At 32.5% G+C, this 17,990-nt stretch overlaps 1 pseudogene; it reads left to right on the top strand.

Annotated features, from left to right (window-relative positions):
• Positions 1-1,356: 1,356 nt before the first annotated feature.
• LOC147789727 (putative polygalacturonase) lies at positions 1,357-12,111 on the top strand (annotated as a pseudogene).
• Positions 12,112-17,990: the final 5,879 nt, after the last annotated feature.

Genomic DNA, 17,990 nt, shown 5'->3' with positions numbered 1-17,990 from the left:
CATCTTTCCCACATTTTAAAATGTAGAACTTACATACATTCTCCAATCCTCATTTGTTCAAAGTCTTCATTGTTTGTTGCTCTCTCCAAGCTTACAAGTTTATTTCTTTTCATCTTATTCTTGAGAGGGATTATTTTTGTATTGTGAGGAAATAGTTGTGAGTATCCCAAATTGTAAATCTACTCTTTGAGAGAGTTGTGGTGTGTTATTATCAAACTCAAATACTTGTATCGGTTTGATCCTGCGCCGTGGAAAGGATTGAGTTTGCTCTTGAACTCGTAAAAAGAGCGGTGTAGCGGTTTGGCTCAGATCCGTGGAAAGAGTCGAGAAAGTTCTTTATTCAAATTCCCAAGAGGCGCTTGGGGAGTGGAGTAGGTCGAGTTTGACCGAACCACTATAAAACTACGGTGTCATTTTCTCTGACTCTTTTCTATTTAATTTCAAAATTATTATTGTGATTTATTGCATGTTCTACTTGATTATTGTTTTGACTTGAATTACTTTGTTATAGTAATTATCATCTTTTACTTATTTGTAAAAAGTTTCATCATTAGAAAAATTAATCACGTTTAAACACTTTTATCGTTAAAACCCTATTCACCCCCCCTCTAGGGTTGCCATACCGATCCAACAATTGGTATCAGAGCAGGTTGCTCCCATAGATTTTTTATCTAAACTTTATTGTTCGAGCTTATGGCAAACCTACGTGTTAAAAATGGTTTTAGTGAAGGGCAATCAACTTCTAGGCCACCTTATTTTGATGGAACAAATTATACATGTTGGAAAGCTAGAATGAAAATTTATTTGCAATCCGTTGATTATCAATTGTGGTTAAATGTTAGTAATGGTCCTTACATTCCAATAAAAATTGTTAATAATATTGAGGTGCCTAAATTAGAAAATGAATTTGATGAGCATGATATGAAAAAATGTTCTTTAAATGCTAGTGCTATCAATTGTCTGTATTGTGCCTTAAGTAATGATGAATTTAATAGAGTATGTATGTGTTCTTCGGCATATGAAATTTGGAAAACTCTTGAAGTAACTCATGAGGGAACCAATCAAGTTAAAGAAACAAAAATTAGCATGTTAGTTCATAATTATGAACTATTTAAAATGGAGGAAAATGAACCTATTGGTGATATGTTTACTAGATTTACTAATATTTTAAATGCTTTGAAAAATCTTGGAAAAGTATATTCTACTTCCGAAAATGTAAGAAAAATTCTTAGGTCTCTACCTAAAAGTTGGGAGGCAAAAGTGACGGCGATTCAAGAAGCAAAGGATCTCACAAAGCTTCCTTTGGATGAACTCGTTGGTTCTCTCATGACACATGAGATTACCATGAACGGCCACATGGAAGAAGAATCCAAAAAGAAGAAAAGTATAGCCCTAAAGTCCATCAAAGTTGACTCTGAAGATGAGGACGTCCTTGATGAAGATGATGTCGCCTACTTCACACGTAAGTATAAAAATTTTATTAAAAGGAAGAAACAATTCAAGAAACATTTCACAAATCAAAAAGAGTCAAAAGGTGAAAAGAGCAAAAACGATGAGGTAATATGTTATGAATGTAAAAAGCCGGGTCATATAAGAACGGATTGTCCTCTCCTCAAATCATCTAAGAAATCCAAGAAGAAAGCAATGAAGGCTACTTGGGATGATAGTGATGAAAGTGCAAGTGGAAGTGATGAAGAAGTAGCAAATTTTTGCTTCATGGCTCATAGTGACAAAGATGATGAACAAGAAGATGAACAAGAAGATGAACAAGAAGATGAGGTAACTCTTGAATCTCTTTCTTATCATGAATTATTTAAACTTGTTGATGAGATGACAATTGATTTAGAAAAACTTAGTTCAAAGTATGTTGTGCTTAAAAAGAAATATAAGACTTCAATTATTGAAAATAAGTCTTTACTGAATGAAATTTCTTGCTTAAAAGAGAAGGATCATAATATTGTTAAAATTGATGTACCTTGTGAAAAGCATGTATTTGATTGTGATGAGAAAAATGCATTAATTGATAAAGTCAAGTCTCTTGAGCATGATTGTTGTGAAAAAGATAAATCAATTAAATTGCTCAAAGAAAATGAATCAAATAATTTGCAAGAACTTGGTAGGGCTAAGGAGTCTATTAAAATGTTAACGATAGGTGCTCAAAAATTAGATAAAATACTTGAAGGAGGTAAGTCATATGGTGATAAAAGAGGATTAGGCTATATTGATGAATGCTCTACACCTTCAAATTCTAAAACAATATTTGTTAAAGCATCCCCTATCTTGTCTAAATCTAACAGTAAATTTGTATCTAAGTATGATAAATCTAGATTTGTGCCTATATGTCATTATTGTGGTGTTGAAGGTCATATTAGACCTAAGTGCTTTAAATTGAAAAATTCTCAAAACATCCCTTTAGCAAGAAAAGTTTCTCAAAATACAAAATTTAACAATGTTTTAGAAAATAATTTTTCGAATAAAAATAGAATACACAAATTTAGTCTAAGAAATAAATTATTGCATAATGTTGTTTGTTTTTCATGTGGTAAGTTTGGACATAAAGATTATTCTTGTTACTTATCCAAATACAATATCTTTAATATGAATGCAAATATGAAATGGATTCCTAAATTTGTGAACACTAACTTTCTAGGACCCAAACAAGTATGGGTACCAAAATGTCAATTTTGAATATCTTTGTTTTTAGGTTTGTTTGAAAGCCTCCAAGAAAAATAAGTGGTACTTGGATAGTGGTTGCTCAAGACACATGACGGGTAATCCATCCAAGTTTGTGAATTTTTCCAAGAAGAATGGTGGCTTAGTAACTTTTGGTGATAACAAGAAGGGTAAAATAATTGGTAAGGGTACTATAGGTAATGACTCTTGTACTCTCATTGAAAATGTATTATTAGTTGATGGTTTAAAGCATGACTTACTTAGCATTAGTCAATTATGTGATAAAGGTTTTAGAGTTGTATTTGATAAGAATAATTGCATAATTGAAAATGCTAGTGATAGAAAAGTTTTGTTTGTAGGAAATAGAGATGATAACGTGTATACTATTGATTTGAATGATTGTCCTACAAATGATAAATGTCTTTCGGTTTTGCTTGATAACTCTTGGCTATGGCATAGAAGACTAGGACATGCTAGTATGTACTTGATTTCAAATATTTCAAAAAATTCATTAGTTAGAGGTCTTCCTCAACTTAAATTTGAAAAAGATAAAATTTGTGACGCTTGTCAAATGGGTAAGCAAACTAAGTCTTCTTTCAAATCTAAAAATATGATTTCTACTGTTAGACCTCTTCAACTACTCCATATGGACTTATTTGGCCCTTCTAAAATAGCTAGTTATGGAGGAAATTATTATGCTTTTGTTATAGTGGATGATTTTTCAAGATTTACTTGGGTTTTGATGATAAAACATAAGAATGATGTTTTGAAAAGATTTGCTAGTTTTGTAAAAAGAGTTCAAAATGAAAAAGGATTTTTAATTACTAAAATTAGGAGTGACCATGGAGGAGAATTTGATAGTGTTGCCTTTGAAAAATTTTGTGAAGATAATGGTCTTTCTCATGACTTCTCTTCTCCGAGGACTCCTCAACAAAACGGTGTGGTTGAAAGAAAAAATCGTACTTTACAAGAATTTGCTAGATCAATGTTAAATGAGTATGATTTACCTAAATATTTTTGGGCGGAAGCCGTTAATACCGCTTGTTATATTTTAAATAGAGTTTTAATTAGACCTTCATTAAATAAAACTCCTTATGAACTTTGGCATAACAAAATTCCGAATGTTGGGTATTTCAAAGTTTTTGGTTGTAAATGTTTTATTTTGAACAACAAAGAAAAGCTTGGAAAGTTTGATTCAAAAACGGATATTGGTATTTTTCTTGGCTATTCATCTACTAGTAAAGCTTATAGAATTTTCAATAAGAGAACTCTAGTTATTGAAGAATCTATGCATGTGGTATTTGATGAATCTTGCAATAATATTTCTAATGAGTCTATTTGTAGTGATGATTTAGAAAGAAATTTTGGAGATTTACTCGTTAGTGACAACGGCAAAGAAATGGTTACGAGTAAAGAAGAGGTGAGCTTAAAGGAAGAAGGTTCTTCATCAATGCCAAAAGAATGGAGGTATGCCTTGTCTCATCCCAAAGACTTGATTCTTGGTGATCTCGAACAAGGTGTGAAAACTCGCTCTTCTATTAATTTATTTAATAATCTTGCTTTTGTTTCTCAAATTGAACCAAAAAGTCTTAAGGATGCCGAAAATGATGAGTTTTGGATTTTAGCCATGCAAGAAGAGCTAAATCAATTTGAAAGGAACAAAGTTTGGGAATTATTGGCGAGGCCATCTAATACTTCTATTATTGGAACCAAATGGGTTTTTAGAAATAAAATGGATGAAAATGGGAATATCATTAGAAATAAAGCTAGGCTTGTAGCTCAAGGTTATTGTCAAGAGGAAGGCATAGATTATGAAGAAACTTTTGCACCCGTTGCTAGATTAGAAGCTATTAGAATGTTACTTGCTTTTGCTTCTTACAAAAATTTTGTATTATATCAAATGGATGTGAAAAGTGCATTTTTGAATGGTTATATTATAGAGGAAGTTTATGTAGAACAACCTCCCGGATTTGAAAATGTAGAATTTCCTCATCATGTCTATAAGTTGAAAAAGGCTCTTTATGGCTTAAAACAAGCTCCAAGAGCTTGGTATGATAGACTTAGTAATTTTCTTATCGGGAATGATTTTAAAATGGGCAAACTCGACACTACACTCTTTATTAAGATTAAAGAAAATGATATGCTATTAGTGCAAATATATGTGGATGATATCATATTTGGTTCTACTAATCCTTCTTTATGTGAAGAATTTGCTAAATGTATGCATAATGAGTTTGAGATGAGTATGATGGGAGAACTTAGTTTCTTTCTTGGACTTCAAATCAAACAACTCAAGGATGGTATCTTCATCAATCAAGAGAAATACACTAAAGATTTGCTCAAAAGATTCAAGTTCAATGGAGGTAAGATTGCAAGAACTCCCATGAGCACATCCACTAAGCTTGACAAGGATGAAAAAGGTAAAAGTGTGGATATTAAAACTTATCGAGGTATGATTGGATCTTTACTTTACTTGACCGCTAGTAGACCCGATATTATGTTTAGTGTGTGTCTTTGTGCTAGATTTCAATCTTCTCCTAAGGAATCTCATTTACATGCGGTTAAGAGAATATTTAAATATTTGCTTGGAACTATTGATTTAGGATTGTGGTATCCTAGAAATGTTGAATTTAAATTGGTAGGATATTCTGATGCGGATTTTGCCGGAAGCTTACTTGATCGTAAAAGTACTAGTGGAACTTGTCAATTTCTTGGTAGTTCCTTAGTTTCTTGGTTTAGTAAAAAGCAAAATTCGGTTGCCTTATCTACTACCGAAGCGGAATATATTGCGGTTGCTAGTTGTTGTGCTCAAATTCTTTGGATGAAACAAACTCTTTGTGATTTTGGATTAAAATTTCATAGTGTGCCTATATTTTGTGATAATACAAGTGCTATTAATTTAACTAAAAATCCTATTCATCATTCTAGAACTAAACATATTGACATTAGACATCATTTTATTAGAGAGCATGTGCAAAATGGACATATTATTCTTGATTTTGTAAACTCTAATAATCAACTAGCCGATATTTTTACCAAGCCATTAAATGAAGAAAATTTTTGCAAAAATAGGCTTGAGCTTGGTATTATTCGTTGTGATATATCTTGAATTTTATAATTTTTTAATGCATGTTTTTAGGGGGAGCCATTACGTCATTCTTAAATGTATTCTCTTTCAATTGTTGTTTTTGATGATTACAAAGGGGGAGAAAATTAAGAAAAATATGCTCTAAGTTTGTTGTTTTATTATTTATGAATCATTTACTTGTTTGATGTTTCATAATTTCTTGAGGCATTAATATAGGGGGAGAATATGCATGAGTAAAATTTATGATAATATATTAGCATGTATTAGTATTATTACATGGATGGTGTATTACCTTGGTTTTTATGAATTTTTCTTGATATGGTTTGTCATCATCAAAAAAGGGGGAGATTGTTGGCTTTTTGGCCTTGATCTCACTTTAATTAATTTCAATCAATTAATTGATGTTTTGATGATAACAAACCTACTTTTTAATTATTAATTATTTTTCAGTATTTTGAACTGTCCACAGTATAAGGTCGGAAATAACAATTTCAACGACTTTTCAATTACTCAAATCAGAGCTAAAACGAAGAAATTACAGTCGAGACAACATACCCGACGTGATGATGTGGCAGCAAAATCAAAATGATGGACAAATCAAAATATATCAAAGTATGACATTTATGATTTTGGGAGAGTAACAAATGGTGGAGTTTTTCTTATTACTATATTTTTAAATAAAGTTATTTTTACAAAATATAAATTTGAATCTAACCGTTACTCACATCGATTTTTATTATTACTATATTATATTATTATATTATTATACTTTAAAATTTTGGTAGTTACTCACATAGTTTTTATTATTATTATATTATTATATTTATAATAAATTTTGAATTTCATTTGACCGTTACTCACATAACTTTTTATTATTATTATATTATATTACTATTATATTAAAATTTTGAAATAAATGAATTTAGAAAATTTTCTTATTTATTTACTTTTAATCTCCACCTTCCATTATTCCTAACACAATCCAATGGTCAATATTCAATCCTACATTTTGCCACTTTTCTCCTCTATATAAACTCATCTTTCCCACATTTTAAAATGTAGAACTTACATACATTCTCCAATCCTCATTTGTTCAAAGTCTTCATTGTTTGTTGCTCTCTCCAAGCTTACAAGTTTATTTCTTTTCATCTTATTCTTGAGAGGGATTATTTTTGTATTGTGAGGAAATAGTTGTGAGTATCCCAAATTGTAAATCTACTCTTTGAGAGAGTTGTGGTGTGTTATTATCAAACTCAAATACTTGTATCGGTTTGATCCTGCGCCGTGGAAAGGATTGAGTTTGCTCTTGAACTCGTAAAAAGAGCGGTGTAGCGGTTTGGCTCAGATCCGTGGAAAGAGTCGAGAAAGTTCTTTATTCAAATTCCCAAGAGGTGCTTGGGGAGTGGAGTAGGTCGAGTTTGACCGAACCACTATAAAACTACGGTGTCATTTTCTCTGACTCTTTTCTATTTAATTTCAAAATTATTATTGTGATTTATTGCATGTTCTACTTGATTATTGTTTTGACTTGAATTACTTTGTTATAGTAATTATCATCTTTTACTTATTTGTAAAAAGTTTCATCATTAGAAAAATTAATCACGTTTAAACACTTTTATCGTTAAAACCCTATTCATCCCCCCTCTAGGGTTGCCATACCGATCCAACATGAGTTTTAGGACATAAAACCCAACAATTATGTGGACTGTAGCCATAGAAGAGTTCAAAGGGTGACTTACCTCCAAGAAGTGGAGTAGACAACCGGTTGATAATATAAGCTGCAGTGCTGAAGGCGTCAACCCAAAAACGAGGAGAAAGATGAGAGTGAAAGAGAAAGGCCAAGCTAGCCTCAGTCACATGACGATGTCTTCTCTCAACATGACCATTTTGAGCAGGTGTATATGGACAAGAGAGTTGATGGTGGATGCCAAAATTACGTAAATGAGTTTTGAAACAAGTGCTAATAAATTCGGTACCTCCATCGCTTTGAAATACCTTAATACGAGAAGAATATTGATTTTTCACAAATTTCTGAAATTGAAGAAAAATATCAAAGAAATCATATTTAAATTTTAAAGGGTAAAGCCAAGTGAATCGAGAATAATCATCAATAAAAATAACATAGTAAAGAAAACCCGAATTTGATTTGACGGGGGAAGGACCTCAAAGATCACAATGAATAAGATCTAACACATGAGACGACCTACGTTCATTGCAAGAATAAAGCAATCGATGACTTTTCACAAGCTAACAAGTATTACATAATGATGGAGAAGGCAATAAAGACTTAAGAGAAAGAGATGACCTTTTCTATTTAAAAAAGAAATAACAGAATGATTCACATGACTCGGGCGAGTATGTCATAAAGCATATGAAGCACGTAAAGATTTGTTTCTAAGGACTGAAATAAAAGCAGAGTTGCCGCACTCCAGCACATATAGCCCTCCATCTCTTTTATCGGTGGCCACCACCCTTCCTATTTGACAATTCTGGATAGTAATAAGATTATTAATAAATGTAACGGAGAGAGGAAAATCAGACGTTAATTTACTGATGGAAAGAAGATTTTTAGTGAGATGAGGGACAATCAAGACATCTAATAAGTGAATATTTTGAACAGGAGAAAGAGTACTGGTGTGGGTAATGGGTAGGGATGCACCGTTTCCTACGATCACAGAGTCCTTACCCGTGTAATTTTTAGACTGATCCAAAATAGATGGGTCGGCAGTCATATGGGTCGAAGCCCCAGTGTCCAGAAACCAATCAGCAGCATCGGGTCCAGCAATAGAACATGACGTGTTAAAGGCTTCAGCAAGGTGAGCATGAGAAGAATCAGGTCGAACATACCGTTGGTTGCAGCGGTTAGCATAATGGCCCTCTTTGCGGCATATTTGGCAGTGAGGTGGTCGACGACCCTAACCTGAGTGGGTTCATCCTCAATTGGAAGAGTTGTTTTTGTGGGAATAAGAACGACCTCGCTGGTTGTTAGAGGAACCAAGGTAGCTTCTATGGGTGTGACCACGATTAGTGGATGTGAGTGCCATAGGAGTTGAGTCGGAGGTTTTCTATGTTATGTATTTGTATATAGCACATACCTATACATTTTTTTAATTTTCATCCTTTTTGTTTTTAAATGTAAAAAATTTACCATATATTCATTCTCTATTTTTTTTATTCGGAAGGATTTGCATTAAAATTTCAAATATCTACTTAATAATAATTATTTATTGATAAAAAAAATTATCTAATTTCTATATTAGATAATAACTCCATAATAAATAGTTTCTTAATAAATAAAAAAATATAAAAGAAAATTTTAACAAAAATATCAAAAGAATAAATGGAGATTAATATTGTGTTATACTTACCATATTTGAAGAGATTTTAGCCCATATCAAGTCATGCGAATAAATAACTGATTTAATTAGAGGTTAATCAAATCAATATAGAAATATCATTTAAAACTAAACAAATAATTCTTTTGAATTGAACACGTTTTAGACCTAATTTAATTTTTTGGATAGTAAACTTTTTCAATCCAATAAATCCTTATCAAATAATGAATTCGCCTAATCTAACCATAAAATATTCGGTTGATTCGAATTGTTCGAATAATTTACTAAAAAAAATTTAATAAAAATAAATTACTAATATAGAAAACCTTTGTTAATTTGTTTTTAAATACTGATTTAGTTTACTTGGTTTGATCGTGTTCTTGGAGTAACTATTTTAACACTATACATATAAAATAATTAAAAAAAAAAAAAAAAACAACAAAAACAAGATGCCAAATTTAAAACGATCTCACTTATTATGTTTCTTTACACGTTATATTTCCTAAACAGTTTGTTGAGCTAATATTTTTAATCAATCCAACCATTTCATTTACCACCCAAATTTTCACCCTTAAAAAAAAGTAATAATAGTAATAGTAATAAATCCCTTTCTTATTTTTTATTCCTAAATTATCCTATAAAATCATTTTTTCCCCTTAATCTAAAAATCATAAACTCACAAAGAAAATTAATCATGGAACTTCCTCCAAAACTCACAACAATCAATGTAATTTTTCTTCTCTTTCTCTTTGAAATTCATTTTTTTATTTTTCTTTGTTTCATTCTATTGATGGTGTGGGCTTGACTTGTTATTCTACTTTTCATTGGTTTTTCTTTCCGATTACTTAAAATGATTATGAGTTTTTGTTCAAAATCAGGATTGGTTGATTGAAAAACTTTGTTTCTTTCATGTAACCAACACAAAGATGAACTAATAAACCTAACTGCCGTTTTCAACATTATTTTATCGAGAAATAAAAAGAGATTGAATCATCTGTGATTTTGTTCGGCAGGTTACCGCGGTGAGAATCTCAGCCGTGATTATACTTGCATTGGTGAGCTTAGCCACAGTGGACGCTATGAATCCACGTCTAAGTTCGAACTCTCTGAAATTTCAGGCCATCAATTGCCGAAAACACTTGGCGTTGCTGACGGAGTTTGGCGGCGTTGGTGACGGAGTAACTTCAAATACTCACGCGTTCCGAAAAGCGATTGAACATCTCAGAACACTCACGGCAGATGGTGGTGCTCAATTGATCGTGCCGACGGGGAAATGGCTGACTGGAAGTTTTAATCTGACTAGCCATTTCACACTTTTTATCCATAAAGAAGCAAAAAGTCTTGCATCCCAGGTTCGACCTATCGAGTATTTTATTTTTATAAAGCTAACTTTGGGAGTGGTGATTTGAGTACTTTAATCTATAAGTACTTCAATCCAAAATAAATGAGTCAAATTTGTTCCTCTTAAGCGCAGAATGAATCAGAATGGCCACTTGTGGAAGTTCTCCCATCTTATGGAAGAGGAAGAGATGCTCCCGGTGGACGGTACAACAGCCTCATCTTTGGAACTAATCTAACCGATGTGGTTATCACAGGTGATTATTTTTCTATTACTTTTTCACATTCTATTTTGATTTTTTAAATGGTTTGCAAAATTATAATCTTTATAGGCTTCTATGCTATTAGAATTAAATAAAAAAAAATTAAAGTAAATGAAAACATAACAAAAATATTTATAGAAAATAAAGTTGGGTTGGTTACATGGTGTAGGTAACAACGGTACAATCGACGGGTAGGGATCTTCTTGGTGGGAAAAATTTAAGAAAGGGGAGCTCAAGGTAACACGACCATATGTGATCGAGATCATGTACTCTGATCAAATCCAGATCTCAGATCTCACTTTGATCAACTCACCTTCTTGGTTTGTCCATCCGATTTATAGCAGGTTTCACTATTTCAGTTCAATCCCATTGTACTTATATTTTAGGATTAGGCTTGAAAGAAGAAAAAAAAGAAAAAAAGAAAAAAAGAAAGAAAAAAAAATTAAAACTTGTAATAATATACCATTCAAATCATTCCAACTAAAATTTTTTATATATATATAATATTATTATGATTTATTTTTAATCTAGTTGGGTTTGGTTGGGTGAAAATGCAGGAATGTGATTATCCAAGGGCTTACTATCTTGGCTCCCGTTACTGTACCAAACACCGACAGAATCAATCCAGGTTCCCTTCTTCTTCACCTTTAAAACTTTAGGGTTCATTTCTTTGTCAATCCCTCTCCCTAATTCTCTATTCGATTTATCAGATTCTTGTTCCAACACTCGAATCGAAGACTGCTACATTGTCTCCGGTGACGATTGCATTGCCATCAAGAGCGGATGGGACCAATATGGTATCAAGTTCGAAATGCCGACCGAGGACCTTGTCATTCGCCACCTCACTTGCATATCACCAGATTCTGCAGGTATCGCCCTTGGCAGCGAAATGTCTGGCGGAATTCGCAACGTCAGGATCGAAAACGTCACTACAATCAATACACAGTCTGCTGTCAGAATCAAAACCGCTCGCGAACGAGGTGGTTTCGTCAAGGACATTTTCGTCCGAAGAATGTTTCTATCCACGATGAAATACGTCTTCTGGATGACTGGAGACTACAAGTCACATGCAGATGACAAGTTTGATCCCTCAGCATTGCCGGTGATTAAGAACATTAATTACAGAGACGTGGTGGCTGAGAATGTTAATATGTCGGCGAATTTGGCAGGGATATCGGGAGATCCATTCACGGATATTTGTATTTCGAATGTGAAGATTGGATTGTCGATGAAGCCTAAAAAGTTGCAGTGGAACTGTACAGAAGTTGAGGGATTTAGTAGTGATGTGGATCCGCCGCCATGTGCTCCACTGGCTAAGGCAGCAAAAAGTGGTGGATGTGACTTTCCTCAAGATAAGCTGCCAATTGAGAATGTTCAGTTGAAGTCGCGCTCTGTTCAAATTCCTGCCTTCTAGTAGAGACTTTGTTTTTTAAAAAAATTCTATAGAATAAATGGTAATGAAAAATTTAATGAAGATATAGATCAAATGTCTTTTCCTTTAAAATTTATAAAACAAAAAAAAAAATAATAATAATAATTTTGAAAATAAGTTATTTCAACTAGATTTGTAATATTTAGTAACACTCAAACTCAAAATCATCAAGATAATACTCTAAATTTGAAAAAATAAAATGAAACCTCTTAAATCCAAATATGTATGAATCTACCATGAAGTTTTTATGGTATTAGTACGACATTGTATCAAATTCTGTATAATCTTTTTTATGTTTTTAGTACAACAATTATATGGGGTAGGAATTGAATCTTCTATCTTAAAGAAGAGAGTGCATATCAATTACCGTAAAGTAACACCTAAGTTTGAAAGAATTTAGAGAATAAAAGAACACCTAAGTTTGAAAGAATTTAGAGAATAAAAGAACACCTAAGTTTGAAAGAATTTAGAGAATAAAAGAACACCTAAGTTTGAAAGAATTTAGAGAATAAAAGAACACCTAAGTTTGAAAGAATTTAGAGAATAAAAGATAAGAATGAAGAGAAAGGAACCTAAAAAGGACTAGGAAATTAAGTGATGTTTAAAGAGAAAAAAAGGAAGAAAATATTTTAGAATGAATTAGAAGATTTTATTTTAGTTGTTTTTAGGAAGTGTGGGTCCATATTTTCTCCCATGGGTATTATAGTAAATAAACATCTAATGACCCGCTTAGTATAGTCACCTAAGAGAATACAACTTTTAAATGATAGGTCTCATTCATGATTGCATGTACGGAGTATTTGTTAAAATACTCAAGCCACATGCTACTTGCTACTTTTATTTTCTACATTTGCAAAGCATCATTGCACAGTTGACAGCGACATGGCCATTTTATAAACCATGACACATGTATAGAATAGTTGTATTTAATTTCATAGACTATAGGTTAGTATAGGGTATTTATGTTTTATTTTTACGGATGTCTATTTTAATTTTATGTTGTTTTGTTTTAAAGACTTTTTAATAAACATTAAATCCATGGCAATGTTTTATGAATACGTCTCAAATGATTATTTCCGCATAAAATGGTTATATTATGTATATGATAACGATTTTAAGTTAGTACTTGAAAGCCCGTAAAACGGTGAAATTCCAACAAGTTTACAAGGAGTTTGAATGGAAGATGTGATGTGATCAAGCCTGATTTGGTTTTCCTTCTTAGCTTGATGTGCTCTCAGTCCTTGAATATCGAGACCTACACACTTCCAACACCATTCAAGAAATGAACAAGCTCTAGAGATGTGCCAAAGTGCTAATAATTTTATGTTGTAGTGTAGTTTTGATATGTAGTGTGTTGAAGCAATGAACCGGGCTTCGACATTTCTTTAGAATTCATGACCTTGCAAAATGTGAGCTCTCATGGGAAATTAGGTGCTCTACTAAAAAGTTCTCATATGGTATATGAGTGAGTATAACGACCCTATATTTCTACTAACCTAAAGTCGTTACCTTCATCATAACATACTTTCTTGTGTGGAAATAAACATTTAAAACTTCATCATAAAACATTTTCATGGACTTACATGCTCGAAAACATCTTTAAAATAACATAATGAAATATAAAATAAAAAAATAAACATTAAAAGTAAAAACACCCTACATTAAATCAATTAATTGAGCAAATTAATATTTCACATGAGGATCATGCATGACTTGATCCTGTTCCTCATTGAGTTATGAATTTCGACTCTAAAGGGTTGTCTTTTGATTTGCATGGGTGATAATTACTGTAACGTCCCTAATATTTTACCTATTTAATCTAAAGTCATTACTATACTTTGAAATGCGGAATATACATTTAATGGGCCCTATTCATAAATGCGACTCGCACTCGCCTTTTATTACCTCAGAGAAAAAAATGATTACAAGGGAAAAAGAGAAAACATTATTGAAAGAAAGGAAAAGTAACAAAAAAACCAAAAATGAATATTTTATTCTACCCTAAGGTTTATTATGCAAATACATTTCATCCTATACTACTTATACTAATGATGCAACCAAATTCAGCCTAGACTATGAAATGGGAAAAAACAACCAACTACCCTATGCATGTGCCACGATCCTGGGGTGTACGATGCCGTCGTCATTGTCACATGGGTGTCTTGCCCTTATCTGCAAAAGTACCGTAAACATAATTAAAATATAACAGAGAAGAGAAATAAAGTGAGGGAAGGAAAATGGAAGATATGAGAAATTATTATATTTGTATCTATAGGATATAATATTAAAGGTTGAATTATCCAAGTCGCTTGAAATATTAATAATATTGACATATCTTTAATTTAAGTTTTAAGTTTTATTATTCTATATAATTTATAAACAATGAAAACATAGAACTCGATTTTTATTGAGGTCGCTTAGAGCTGTATTTCACACTGTTAGTTGGATTATTAATTAAAATGTGAAATACTAACAAAAGGTGACGAACGATGTGATATGAAGCAAACCTTGGCAACATTTGGTGTAGTTCTCGAGGAACGGGAGCTTACGTTAAAAAAATTAGGGAATACTTCTATCTTTACTTTTCATTGATTTTTCTTTTGAATTATTAAAAATAAATATGGGTTTTTGAACCTTTTTTTTCTTAGATTCTTACTTTTCTAGAGAAAGTTTGAAAATGTAACAAAAGATGAACCCATAAACTCAATTGCATTTTTCACCATATTTTTATGAGAAACAAAAAGAAATTGAATTATCTTCTATTTTTTTTTTACAGGTTACCGCACCGAGAATATCGACGATGATTGTATTGGCATTGGTGAGCTTAGCTACCGTGAATTCCCTGAATCCGCGTATGAGTATAAACTCTTTAAAATTTCAAACGATCAATTGCCAAAAACACTTGGCGTTGTTGACGGAGTTTGGCGGTATCAGCGATGGAGTAACTTCAAATACTCACGCGTTCCGGCAAGCGATTGAACATCTTAGCACACTGGCGGGGGATGGCGGTGCTCAATTGATCGTGCTGCCAGGAAAATGGCAGGAAGTTTTAATCTGACCCGCCATTTCATAATTTTTATTGATAAAGAAGCTAAAATTCTTGCATCACACGTTGACCTATGAGTATATTATTTTTATAAAGTTAACAACTTTGGGAGTGACGATTTGAATTTTAATCCTTAAATCCAAGCTAAATTAGTTAGATTTGTTTCTCATAATCTATGGGTGCAGAATGAATGGAATGACCACTTGTGAAAGTTCTCCTTGTGGGAGGGGAAGAGATGTTATTGGTGGACATACAGCAGTCTCATCTTTGGAGCTAACCTTACTGATGTGGTTATCACAGGTGATTATTATTTTTCTTTACCTTTTAACATTTCTTTTCTTAAAAAAATGGTTAGCAAAATTATAGAGTAATAAAAGTGGATTCGTGACATGGTACAGGTAACAACGGCACGGTCGACGGGCAGGGGTCTTATTGGTGGGATAAGTTTCACAAAGGGGAGCTCGACGTAACACAACCATACATGATTGAGATCCAATGGTCCGCTTAGGATAGTCACCTAAGAGAATACAACTTTTAAATAATAGGTCTCATTCATGATTTGCATGTACTGAGTATTTGTTAAAATATTCAAGCCACATGCTACTTTTATTTTCTACATTTGCAAAGCATCATTGTACAGTTGACGGCGACATCACAATTTTATAAACCATGCCACATGTATAGAATAGTTGTATTTAATTTCGTAGACTACAGGTTAGTATAGGGTATTTATGTTTTATTTTTACTCATGTCTATTTTAATTTTAAGTTGTCTTGTTTTAAAGACTTTTTATTAAACATTAAATCCATGACAATGTTTTATGAATACGTTTCAAATGATTATTTTGAGACCTACACACTACCAACTCCAATCGAGAAATGAACAAGCTCTAGAGATGTGCCAAAGTGCTAATATTTTTGTGTTGTAGTGTAGTTTCGATAAATAGTGTGTTGAGTAAGGCATTAATCATTTTTAAGAAATAAACGGGGCCTCGACATTTCTTTTGAATTCATCACCTTGCAAAATGTGAGCTCTCATGGGAAAGTTAGGTGCCCTACTAAAAAGTTTTCCTATGGTATATGAGTGAGTGTAACGACCCTATATTTCTAGTAACCTAAAGTCGTTACCTTCATCATAACATACTCTCTGGTGCGGAAATAAACATTTAAAACTTCATCATAAAACATTTTCATGGACTTACATGCTCAAAAACTTCTTTAAAATAACATAATGAAATATAAAATAAAAAAATAAACATTAAAAGTAAAAACACGGTACACTAAATCAATTAATTGAGCAAATTAATATTTCACATGGGACTCAATCTTAATCCTCATTAAGTTATGAATTTCGACTCTAAAGGATGTCTTTTGATTCACATGGGTGATAATTACTCTTGTAGCCAATTCAATATGCCTTACCATTTTGGGGACGTGGCCAAATATTGAGTCGAAGGCATAATTTTACAAAATGGAGTTCACTTTTTTCAATATAAGGTAAGTCGTTGAATAACCCTTGAGTGTTGATTTCAGAACTTGAAAAATGGGATCCCACCTTCTCAATGTTTCGAGAGGAGCGTAGTTTCTAATTAGATTATAAATAGGGAGCTCTAAACATAATTTCACAAAATGGATTGCATATAAAGTAAGTTGAGGAATAATTCCCTCAAGTGCTGATTTTGGAACTGGAAAAAAAATGGGATCCCACCTTCTCAATGTTTCAAGAGGGGCTTTTGACCTAGTTGTAATTATAAACCCCTTAGAACAAATTAACTAGTTTGTAATGATGATATTAATGGACACAACTTGTCATATAGTACATTGTAACTCTAGATTTATAATAGGGTATCTAGATTTATAATAGGGTATCTTATGGTTAATGAATGAAAATTAATTAATTAAAGAGTTTAATTAATCAACTTTTATATTATTAATGGAGGTAGGCGTCCCCTTCCAACCCATAAGACTTAATTTGAAGTGCTTAAATTAATATTTAGTTATAGGGCTCCTACTAGACTCAATTAAAACATATTGACATGATAGAGTTGAGGTTGTGAGATTGGATAACATCCATGTACCCTATAAGCACGGGCCATCATAGATGAGGCACATTCTTATGCCAATGAGGTAGATTCAGAGTAGTCCCACTATAATTAAACCTTACTTAGAACTCAATCTGTTTCGAGTATATGGTATCGTGTATGGAAATAAAGTAGAGGTTCTTATCAAGACTTTTGTTTCATAAACCAACTTTTAATGGATTAGGGACAACATGAATACACTATGAGATGGCTACGTGAGGATCCCTCCCTCCTAGATTATGACATGATATTATGATCCGACTTTAGTCATCACCTATTCCTTAGTATGTATGCATTCGGTCACAATTATATAACCATAATATCCCTAGACCATATATCATGAGCGAAAATGATTTTGTGCTTAACAAGACCTTTGTTTTGTAAACTAGTCCTTGGGTGGACCAAAGACCATATGGATATATTATGAGATGGGAGAAAAGTGTATGGCATGATGTTGTGGTCCTACTTTAGAATTGTCATCTATTATTTAGTATGTATGCACACAGATATTATCAAGATCATAACGTCCACATGCCATCAGTGCCACTCAAACGGAGGTCGTGCATCACCATGACATGCATGGATCACTATATAGTCGTGTTTCACCATGGCATGCATGGATCACTATATGGTCGTGCTTCACCATGGCATGCATGGATCACTATATGGTCGTGCCTCACCCTATGCTTATATATGTATGTATCACACAACACACACGCACATATATAATAGATA

The sequence above is a fragment of the Cucurbita pepo genome, chromosome 13 (assembly GCF_057944985.1).
Source record: "Cucurbita pepo subsp. pepo isolate OVF chromosome 13, ASM5794498v1, whole genome shotgun sequence".
NCBI lineage: Eukaryota > Viridiplantae > Streptophyta > Magnoliopsida > Cucurbitales > Cucurbitaceae > Cucurbita > Cucurbita pepo.
This window is presented reverse-complemented; position numbering and strand designations above follow the sequence as displayed.